At 46.1% G+C, this 12,089-nt stretch overlaps 1 long non-coding RNA gene across 1 annotated transcript in view; it reads left to right on the top strand.

The window, feature by feature from the left end:
- Positions 1 to 10,011: 10,011 nt before the first annotated feature.
- The window catches only part of LOC119281250, a 2,790-nt gene continuing 712 nt past the window's right edge, over positions 10,012 to 12,089 (top strand). Inside the window, exons 1-2 of the long non-coding RNA XR_005138318.1 lie at positions 10,012 to 10,423; positions 10,505 to 10,712. This is a non-coding gene — a long non-coding RNA (uncharacterized LOC119281250). The remainder of the gene's footprint in view (positions 10,424 to 10,504; positions 10,713 to 12,089) is intronic.

Below are 12,089 nucleotides of genomic sequence, written 5' to 3'. Positions count from 1 at the left end.
GATTGTGGAAGCCGTCGCCAGTCCAAATGGAGATCTTGCTCAGCGTGTAGCTCTCATCCAACTTGAAATCCATGTAGAGAGTAACAAGCTCGCCCGAACAACAAATTCAGAACAGAAAAAGGATCCCACACATAGAAGATTAGATATGTGTTTCGAATGGATGCCCTCATCTAGCTGGTTCTTGTCATTCGACTTCACGTGCGCTGCACATATACAGATACAGGTGGCTCGAGGAAATCAATATCGATTTTAAGTCTAAAAGCATGCCCAGATTAAACCGAACTAATCAATGGACGTTATAAATCACAGGTAAAAGCGCGCTGTGAGAAACAAGCACTGTATATAATAACCTGCAAACATTTTTCACTTTCTCTCTCTTGCTACTCCATGGAACAAGAACAAATACTATTCGATATGTCTTGCATGTAGAAACTGCTCTAGTTTATTGAAGAATCGATGCACAATAGTTTACACATGATTAGGCTCCTAATTAACTACTCTAGTAACTATTTGGTTTATCGAAGACTCGATGAAAGGAATCACGCACCATCCAAACAAAATTGAGTGGAAGGCAGCGGAAGATCGTTTACTCGTCGTGGTTACTTGCAGATGTACATTCTTCTGAAACTGGATGTTGACCAGGTGTGGCTGCACACTGTCTGACCTGAAAAATATAAAATCCGCCAACGATGAGGGTGCCCCTGCAGTTTGTAAGATCAGCGATGATCAAAGAAGAAAATCTATACCATGTGTTCGGGTGGATTGAGATAATGACAGGGTCAACTAATCCAACATTTATATGTTTCAAGAAGAAAAGGGTAAACCATTTTCAATATACCACTGAAGTTTGTCTACATTACATTCAGATTAATGTGAATATGAAGTCACAACTAATTGGACGGTTTATCTCTAACCTCTTCTTCCGACATTTGTGAATCGTAAAGAAAAAAAATCTGAATCGTCCTAGAAAAGCAAGGAACCATGCCTGCAAAATCGATTCCTATGCCGAGACGAAAGTCCTAGAACTTGACATGCCCAACATATGATTCACCGCAGCTCGATGGCTATAGCACACGGGCACAGGTATGGGCGCACGCACGAGGGAGAGCAGAGCGCAGGGGCTTACCTAGTGGAAGAGGCATCTGGCCACCGGAGGCTCAGGAGGAGACATGGAGGGAGAGCAGGGCAGAATAGCAACCACGCCGGTACCCGCCTCCATCGGGCCGCTGGCCGTGATCCACGCTGCCCGAGGTGGAGTGGCCGTGGAAGCTGCGAATCCGCCGCCATGGTTGCTCTGCCCAGCCTAGAGAAGAAGGGTCAGGGAACCCAAGGTGGAGCGGCCGCGGACGCTACAGATCCGTCGCCATGGTTGTTGTGCTCGGCGAGAGAAGGGTCGGGAGGCACTGATTTTTCTTTTCTGACAGGCGGCGAGGCACCGAGTCGGATGGAATTGATCCACATATTGCGGGCGGGGCCGCGGGGATTAGGGGACGCGAAGCGCTCTGTTCGCAGACCACGGCGTCTGCGAGGCAGAACAATTGATCTCAAACGTTCGTCTGATTGTTACCCCATTGATGTAATATTAGCAGTAGGATGCATTTAAGTTGACTTAATTCGAAGGTCCTGGTTACTCTGTGTACAATTTACTGTGTGGCTTTAGGGGAGTTTATGTTTGCTCTTTTAATACCAAATGCATTTGATTAAACCATAGTTCACTCAAAGAACAAGATCACAACCAACTAAGTTGATTATATTTCAAGCAAGTGCGCGGACCACGAAAACAGCAGCAGGTGTTCAATTCATACATATATGTAGACATACAATAAGTATACAGCTACAAAAATTAGGCTCATGGTAAGCTGAGATGGCAATACATGTAAGAACTATACCAAACTAACCCGAGTATTGTTCAAAAACAATTGATATGTGATCTCAACATAGAGCACATATCATAACTTATAATTCAGAGATACGTGTGTGCTCTTACTGGGCACCTCGCTACTATCTTCAGAAAAGAGGAATTGCCTTGAGATTGTGGAAGCCGTCGCCAGTCCAAATGGAGATCTTGCTCAGCGTGTAGCTCTCATCCAACTTGAAATCCATGTAGAGAGTAACAAGCTCGCCCGAACAACAAATTCAGAACAGAAAAAGGATCCCACACATAGAAGATTAGATATGTGTTTCGAATGGATGCCCTCATCTAGCTGGTTCTTGTCATTCGACTTCACGTGCGCTGCACATATACAGATACAGGTGGCTCGAGGAAATCAATATCGATTTTAAGTCTAAAAGCATGCCCAGATTAAACCGAACTAATCAATGGACGTTATAAATCACAGGTAAAAGCGCGCTGTGAGAAACAAGCACTGTATATAATAACCTGCAAACATTTTTCACTTTCTCTCTCTTGCTACTCCATGGAACAAGAACAAATACTATTCGATATGTCTTGCATGTAGAAACTGCTCTAGTTTATTGAAGAATCGATGCACAATAGTTTACACATGATTAGGCTCCTAATTAACTACTCTAGTAACTATTTGGTTTATCGAAGACTCGATGAAAGGAATCACGCACCATCCAAACAAAATTGAGTGGAAGGCAGCGGAAGATCGTTTACTCGTCGTGGTTACTTGCAGATGTACATTCTTCTGAAACTGGATGTTGACCAGGTGTGGCTGCACACTGTCTGACCTGAAAAATATAAAATCCGCCAACGATGAGGGTGCCCCTGCAGTTTGTAAGATCAGCGATGATCAAAGAAGAAAATCTATACCATGTGTTCGGGTGGATTGAGATAATGACAGGGTCAACTAATCCAACATTTATATGTTTCAAGAAGAAAAGGGTAAACCATTTTCAATATACCACTGAAGTTTGTCTACATTACATTCAGATTAATGTGAATATGAAGTCACAACTAATTGGACGGTTTATCTCTAACCTCTTCTTCCGACATTTGTGAATCGTAAAGAAAAAAAATCTGAATCGTCCTAGAAAAGCAAGGAACCATGCCTGCAAAATCGATTCCTATGCCGAGACGAAAGTCCTAGAACTTGACATGCCCAACATATGATTCACCGCAGCTCGATGGCTATAGCACACGGGCACAGGTATGGGCGCACGCACGAGGGAGAGCAGAGCGCAGGGGCTTACCTAGTGGAAGAGGCATCTGGCCACCGGAGGCTCAGGAGGAGACATGGAGGGAGAGCAGGGCAGAATAGCAACCACGCCGGTACCCGCCTCCATCGGGCCGCTGGCCGTGATCCACGCTGCCCGAGGTGGAGTGGCCGTGGAAGCTGCGAATCCGCCGCCATGGTTGCTCTGCCCAGCCTAGAGAAGAAGGGTCAGGGAACCCAAGGTGGAGCGGCCGCGGACGCTACAGATCCGTCTCCATGGTTGTTGTGCTCGGCGAGAGAAGGGTCGGGAGGCACTGATTTTTCTTTTCTGACAGGCGGCGAGGCACCGAGTCGGATGGAATTGATCCACATATTGCGGGCGGGGCCGCGGGGATTAGGGGACGCGAAGCGCTCTGTTCGCAGACCACGGCGTCTGCGAGGCAGAACAATTGATCTCAAACGTTCGTCTGATTGTTACCCCATTGATGTAATATTAGCAGTAGGATGCATTTAAGTTGACTTAATTCGAAGGTCCTGGTTACTCTGTGTACAATTTACTGTGTGGCTTTAGGGGAGTTTATGTTTGCTCTTTTAATACCAAATGCATTTGATTAAACCATAGTTCACTCAAAGAACAAGATCACAACCAACTAAGTTGATTATATTTCAAGCAAGTGCGTGGACCACGAAAACAGTAGCAGGTGTTCAATTCATACATATATGCAGACATACAATAAGTATACAGCTACAAAAATTAGGCTCATGGTAAGCTGAGATGGCAATACATGTAAGAACTATACCAAACTAACCCGAGTATTGTTCAAAAACAATTGATATGTGATCTCAACATAGAGCACATATCATAACTTATAATTCAGAGATACGTGTGTGCTCTTACTGGGCACCTCGCTGCTATCTTCAGAAAAGAGGAATTGCCTTGAGATTGTGGAAGCCGTCGCCAGTCCAAATGGAGATCTTGCTCAGCGTGTAGCTCTCATCCAACTTGAAATCCATGTAGAGAGTAACAAGCTCGCCCGAACAACAAATTCAGAACAGAAAAAGGATCCCACACATAGAAGATTAGATATGTGTTTCGAATGGATGCCCTTATCTAGCTGGTTCTTGTCATTCGACTTCACGTGCGCTGCACATATACAGATACAGGTGGCTCGAGGAAATCAATATCGATTTTAAGTCTAAAAGCATGCCCAGATTAAACCGAACTAATCAATGGACGCTATAAATCACAGGTAAAAGTGCGCTGTGAGAAACAAGCACTGTATATAATAACCTGCAAACATTTTTCACTTTCTATCTCTCTCTCTCTCTCTCTCTTGCTACTCCATGGAACAAGAACAAATACCATTCGATATGTCTTGCATGTAGAAACTGCTCTAGTTTATTGAAGAATCGATGCACAATAGTTTACACATGATTAGGCTCCTAATTAACTACTCTAGTAACTATTTGGTTTATCGAAGACTCGATGAAAGGAATCACGCACCATCCAAACAAAATTGAGTGGAAGGCAGCGGAAGATCATTTACTCGTCGTGGTTACTTGCAGATGTACATTCTTCTGAAAATGGATGTTGACCAGGTGTGGCTGCACAATGTCTGACCTGAAAAATATAAAATCCGCCAACGATGAGGGTGCCCCTGCAGTTTGTAAGATCAGCGATGATCAAAGAAGAAAAGCTATACCATGTGTTCGGGTGGATTGAGATAATGACAGGGTCAACTAATCCAACATTTATATGTTTCAAGAAGAAAAGGGTAAACCATTTTCAATATACCACTGAAGTTTGTCTACATTACATTCAGATTAATGTGAATATGAAGTCACAACTGATTGGACAGTTTGTCTCTAACCTCTTCTTCCGACATTTGTGAATCGTAAAGAAAAAAAATCTGAATCGTCCTAGAAAAGCAAGGAACCATGCCTGCAAAATCGATTCCTATGCCGAGACGAAAGTCCTAGAACTTGACATGCCCAACATATGATTCACCGCAGCTCGATGGCTATAGCACACGGGCACAGGTATGGGCGCACACACGAGGGAGAGCAGAGCGCAGGGGCTTACCTAGTGGAAGAGGCATCTGGCCACCGGAGGCTCAGGAGGAGACATGGAGGGAGAGCAGGGCAGAATAGCAACCACGCCGGTACCCGCCTCCATCGGGCCGCTGGCCGTGATCCACGCTGCCCGAGGTGGAGTGGCCGTGGAAGCTGCGAATCCGCCGCCATGGTTGCTCTGCCCAGCCTAGAGAAGAAGGGTCAGGGAACCCAAGGTGGAGCGGCCGCGGACGCTACAGATCCGTCGCCATGGTTGTTGTGCTCGGCGAGAGAAGGGTCGGGAGGCACTGATTTTTCTTTTCTGACAGGCAGCGAGGCACCGAGTCAGATGGAATTGATCCACATATTGCGGGCGGGGCCACGGGGATTAGGGGACGCGAAGCGCTCTGTTCGCAGACCACGGCGTCTGCGAGGCAGAACAATTGATCTCAGACGTTCGTCTGATTGTTACCCCATTGATGTAATATTAGCAGTAGGATGCATTTAAGTTGACTTAATCCGAAGGTCCTGGTTACTCTGTGTACAATTTACTGTGTGGCTTTAGGGGAGTTTATGTTTGCTCTTTTAATAGTAGTATAGATGGGTATGAAACCAGAATGTATACCAACATGAGACACTCGTCCCTACCTCAACGTCGAATCTGGCTAAGCATGAGTGGGAGAGCCACTTGTCAGACCCGACTTTGAGTCGGGATCCGATAATGCTTCCTGAAGACCTGGCGACTAGTTAGGCAAAAAAACCAAGAACCGGGATCCATGCCTGATTGAATCTTGAGAAAGCTTCCACTGGCCCCAGTGTCTGATCAGGCCCAAGAAGAACTCAAGAATTGTAATGTGAAGCATCCTACGGTCATCTCCATGGACGCTACACCAACTCCCTAAACACCAAGTGATTGTGTCCTAAATTAGTGGGTACTCACCTAGTCGGCTGATACGTCTCCGTCGTATCTATAATTTTTGATTGTTCCACGCCAATATTATACAACTTTCACATACTTTTGGCAACAACTTATATAATTTATTAGACTAACATATTGATCCAATCCCCAGTGCCAGTTCCTGTTGGTTGCATATTTTTTGTTTAGCAGAATATCCATATCAAATGAAGTCCAAACGCGATACAAATTTATGGAGAATCATTTTGGAATATATGTGATTTTTGGGAGGTGGAACCAACGCAAATGGTGGTCCATGGCCTCCACTACCCACCAGGGCGCAGCCTACCCCCCTAACGCACGGTGGTGCCTAGTGGCCACCCTGTAAGTCATTTGGGGCTCTTCTTCGGTCGCAAGGAAGCTTATATCCAGAAAAAAAACGTGTTAAATTTTTAGCGCAATCGGAGTTACGGATCTCCGGATATTAAGAAATGGTTTTCGGCCAGAAAATAGGAACGCGAAACAGAAGAGAACAGAGAGATAGATCCAATCTAGGAGGGGCTCATGCCCTTCCGCCACCATGGAGGACATGGACCAGAGGGGAAACCCTCCTCCCATCTATGGGGTAGGTCAAGGGAGAATAAGAAGGAGGGAGGCTCTCTCCCCCTCTCTCCCGATGGCGCCGGAGTGCCGCCGGGCAAGGATCGTGACGGCGATCTACATCAACAACCTTGCTACTGTCTGATACGTCTCCAACGTATCTATAATTTATGAAGTATTCATGCTATTTTATTATCATTCTTGGATGTTTTACAATCATTTTATAGCAACTTTATTTCATATTTTGGGACTAACCTATTGACCCAGTGCCCAGTGCCAGTTGTCGTATTTTGCTTGTGTTTTACATCGCGGGAAATCAATATCAAACGGTGTCCAAACACCGCGAAACTCCTCAAGGATTTTTTATGGACCAGAACACTTATGATGGGCCAGAGCAGCACCTGGGGGTGCCCCGAGGGGGGCACAACCCACCAGGGCGCCCCTGGTCCCCCAAGCGCGCCTAGGTGGGTTGTGCCCACCTCGGTGGCCTCCCGCACCCCTTCTTCGCCCTATTAATTCCCAAATATTCCAAAACCCTTCGGGGTAGCCCTAGATCAGAAGTTCTGCCGCCGCAAGGCCTCTGTATCCACGAGATCCAATCTAGACCCCGTTTCGGCACCCTGCCGGAGGGGGGAATCATCACCGGTGGCCATCTTCATCATCCTGGCGGCCACCACGACGAGGAGGGAGTAGTCCATCCTCAGGGATGTGGGTTTGTACCAGTAGCTATGTGTTTAATCTCTCTCTCTTGCAATCTTGAGATGTCACAATCTTGATGTATCATGGGCTTTGTCAACATAGATGGATCATATGATGTTTCTCCCTCTCTACTCTTGTTGTGATGAATTGAGTCTTTACCCTTTGAAGTTTTGTCTTGTCGGATTGAATGTTCAGATCTGAGAACACATGATATATGTCTTGCATATGAATATCCATGGTGACAATGGGGTATTATTTTGATTCACTTGATATATGTTATGCACTCAACTTGCGGATTCCCGCGGTGACTTTGGGGTAATCTATGCATAGGGGTTGATGCACATTTTTATTATCTTTTTCCCGATAGAAACTGTGGGTTCTCCTTGTAGTTCTTTGTGTGGATTGAGTATTATAAATCTGAAATTGTTTGATACATATCGTATAATTAACTCATGGGTACTCGCGATGACATTGGGGTATCTAGGTGACATTAGAGTTGGTTGATATGCATCATATGGTGTTATTTTAGTACGAACTCTTGATTAGATTGATCGGAAAGGATAGCTTGTTGTTATTTTAGTGCGAACTCTGGGATAGATTGATCGGAAAGAATAACTTTGAGGTGGTTTCGTACCCTACAAACAATTTCTATCTTTCGTTCTCCGCTAATAGGAACTCGAGAGTGATTCTTTATTGCACTTTGAGGGATAATCATATCATCCAACTATGTCAGCATTGTTGAGAGATTGCACTAGTGAAAGTATGCACCCTAGGCCTCATTTTCCATCATTGCAATGCCGTTTGTGCTCTATTTTACTATTTACTACCTTGCTGTTCTTTTATTGTTTGCACTAAAAAACTCATATCTACTATCCATACTACACTTTTATCACCATCTCTTCGCCGAACTAGTGCACCTATACAATTTGCCATTGTATTGGGTGTGTTGGGGACACAAGAGATTTCTTGTATTTGATTGCAGGGTTGTTCGAGAGAGACTATCTTCATCCTACACCTCCCACGGACTGATAAACCTTAGGTCATCCACTTGAGGGAAAATTGCTACTGTCCTACAAAACTCTGCGCTTGGAGGCCCAACACAAGTCTACAAGAATAAAGTTGCATAGTAGACATCACCGTCAACACCAATTTTCTCCCCATCTATGCAGCGGTGTAATCTCTCTATTCCCACTACAATTCTCTACTTAAACATGGTGCTCAACACTATATATTATTATCCGATGATATGTGGTTATTCTATGGATGTTTGAGTAGATCTGTTTTGTCCTATGGGTTGATTGATGATCATGATTGATTTGAGTTGTGTATTTTATTTTGGTGCTTGTAACAGCCCGAGACCGATGCTCTAGTTGCCTTCCAGTTATTTTGTTGTTGCCGTGTGATTAATTTGTTAGTTGCATTCATCATGTCATCTTTTGCATTGCATCGGCACTCCGTTGTCGTCATTTTTTTAAAACTTGCATCCGCCCGTAGTTGCCGCTTCTTCCTTGTATCTGTTGACCTCCTCTCAGATCAACCAGACCACTCTCTTCTCTCTCTTCTCTGATCCGTCAAACCGCCATGTCTCTGTGGCCTTTTGTCAGACTCCTCGCGCGCGTTCAAAAAGTTGTCCCGAACCCGACCCGGGCAGTCGTGACCGATGTGTCCGCATCATCCCCAAACATCCCTAAAACATCTTCGATTTATTTTTTGGACTTCCCAAGCCTATTTTTTCTCGATCGTCCGATTATGATCCGAGGATCCAAATCATCCTCCTTTCCCTATATATAGTCCACCCATACCTAATTTGGAAAACCCTAGAAATCCTCCTCCTGTCCCGTCGCCGCGCCGCCACCCACCTTCTCCCATCGGGATCCGCTCCCAACTAACCAGTGCACAGCTCGCTCCCCTCCCGATCCACCAACTCCTCCTGATCCATCCACCTGCCTGCCCATCGCCACCCTCATCCGCCTCCTGATCGAGGGCTGGAGCTCCTCCCAAGCGAGAGCGCCCATGCCCGAGGCCTCATCTACCCGAGCCTCGCCTCTCTTCCCGTTCCTGTCACTGTCAGCGATGAGCCGCAGCTTGCCGGAGCAAGGCGAGCTCCAGCAGGTCTCCAGCGTCGTCCTCTGTCATGGAGCTCGCCTCCACCAATAGCACAACCGCCCTTGCCGGCTAGTTCTCTCTCTCCTTGCACCCCTTTCCCCCTCTCTGGTTCTCCCCTCACCTCATCTCTCTCTTTGCTCTCTTCACAGGAGCACACCGGCACCATGCACAACTAGAATCAGGATCTTTGCCGTCAGCCAGCTCTTTGCCATCTGCTAACTGACGGCAAAGAAGGTCTTTGCCATCAACTTACATAAAGCTGACGGCAAAGAAAGAGCGGACATCAAAGAGGGTGTTTGCCGTCAGCCTGCGCTTTGCCATCAGCTACCTGACGGCATAGAACCTTTGTCGTCTGCTAGCAGACGGCAAATAGGGTGGGTGACCGACTAACGAGAACGACCTAACGGCCACTTTAACCTGAAAGCAGACGGCAAAGAAAATAACCTAACCCCCCGCCCCGGCAGACGGCAAAGAAAGAAACACATGCCATAGATCGATCCCACGGGTCAATGACTTGGCATGCACCCACCCACGACCCACACAGCCCCACGCCCAACCCACACACACACACCAACGTTGGATCCCATCTCTCTCGTCTTCCTCGATCCCCTTTCTCCACCCTACGCCGCCGCCAGATTTCGGCGATCCCCGCCGTTCCCCATCGCCCAGCTCTCCTCCCCGAGTTCACCTCTCCCCGCTCACCATATCCACCGACCGGTTTCTCTCCTCGCCCAGGAGAGCGACGCCCAGGCACTGGTGGTGGTGCACCGCGAGGAGGCCCCAGTGGCGTCGAGCTGTTGTTGCTGCGGGCACAGCGACATGCTAGGGAGGAGCTACGTCGGGATGCTGCTCGGATGGGACACGGGAGGCGGATGGAGACTGAGGCGGTTGGAGCGGAGTCGGCGGAGGCCACGGGTGGCGTCGGCGATTTCCCACTGGATCCAGTCTGCAGGTGCCCCCCTCCCCCGCCCCTGCCCTTGCCCCCTCGATTCCCGTCCGTCAGTAACCTCTGTAATCTCAAATCTTCGCCCAGCTTGCCGATATTCTGGTCGTCACGCGCCACCGTCATGACGATAGGATCGAGGTGGCGTGAAGGATGGGTGGTAGTGCGATAGATTCATAGGTGGCTGCACATGACAGCTGCGGTGGCCACGGGGGCGAGGAAGCAGAGACAGCGGCCCTATAGAGTCCAGCGAGTCGGCGGTCAAGCCCGATCCAAAGACTCCATGCAGGATAAGGAGGTATGGTCCCGGCAATTCCCCAGCGGAGGATATATATTGTTTTTTGATTTGTGTGTGGGAGCAAAATTTGTGCGTTAGTGGCCCTGTGTATATTGCATGAATGCTGACAAACCTCATATTCCATCACATTCATGTTAATTTTCTGGCAATCCCAAGAGATGGAAATACAAAACTCCTCAATATACTCATGAGAAACACAATCGATTTGACCTGAGGTAAGAATGTAAGATACAGGCTTTGGATTCTCGGTAAGAAATTTTGTAAGGCAACTCCAGGACCAACAAAACCGATGGTATATATAGTGAAATACATCTACTAATCAAAACTACCTATCACATGTCTCGATTCATGCATGCTAACCACCAACACGCTGGAAGAGTAACATGTGTCCTAATTTCCTGATCACTAGCTCAGCCTTGGTCGCTGTTGGCAATTGGTTATCTTGTCAGTACTTCACAATTAGGATTATGCATTCCCATACTTCCCTTAGCTTGATGCCCATTCCCGTACTATTTTATTCAACTGGACGGATGTGTTTCTTACCCTGTTCTGAATCTCTCTAATTCTTGGGTGTAAGCGGGCATGTGTATGCTTTATTATTTTATATCTATTAAATATTATGACACATACTTACAAATTTAGTGAAGTTAGATTTTCCAAGTTTTTTTTAATAGAAGTGTTTGTATCCTCATATATCAGTTTTTTAGGCTGCAAAAATTGAAATTTATGGGGTAGTTGTGGTGCAGCCAACCAAAGGCATGGATGTTTATGCAAAACTTATATATTTTATGCATTCATATATTTATTGTTCAAATAGACGGGTGCAACAACGTGCGCCGTCAGTGATCTAGTAGACAGAAAAGTTGCGCAAGTTTGATTTTGGTAGTACCGTTGAATTTGGTTGCTGCTATTCATTTATGTATGTGAAGGAATTGGATAATGTGCTCTTTTTTGTTTGCAAAATGAAGGACGCTGCATCCAGGTAGTGGGAATAGTTAGTCCTTGCTATCAATAGTAGTAGCATTATTCACTGTTGAGTGTGAGGGAATTTGATGATCATCTACTTTTGCCTATCATCTACTTCTGATGTTTTCCCTGAAAGTGACACATGATCTTCCTTTGTTTTTCTTTAGCTGATAGTATGATAACTGCTTGCTTGGCAGAAGTTATGGTTGTGTTGTTTCTTAGGTAAATAAAGAAACTGAGATTTAGTTCGATTTGGAGCGCCTCTTGTTGTACCACGGTTCCTTCTCTTAGAGCTATACTTGTACTGCAAGTTTTGGATTGGGAGGGGAAAATGCTCTTCTTTCAGTCTCTGTTGAAGTCAAACCCATCCATGCAAAATCTGTATTGTAGTAGAATTAATGTAGATGAATA

Source organism: Triticum dicoccoides, chromosome 3B (assembly GCF_002162155.2).
Source record: "Triticum dicoccoides isolate Atlit2015 ecotype Zavitan chromosome 3B, WEW_v2.0, whole genome shotgun sequence".
Classification (NCBI taxonomy): Eukaryota; Viridiplantae; Streptophyta; class Magnoliopsida; order Poales; family Poaceae; genus Triticum; species Triticum dicoccoides.
This window is presented reverse-complemented; position numbering and strand designations above follow the sequence as displayed.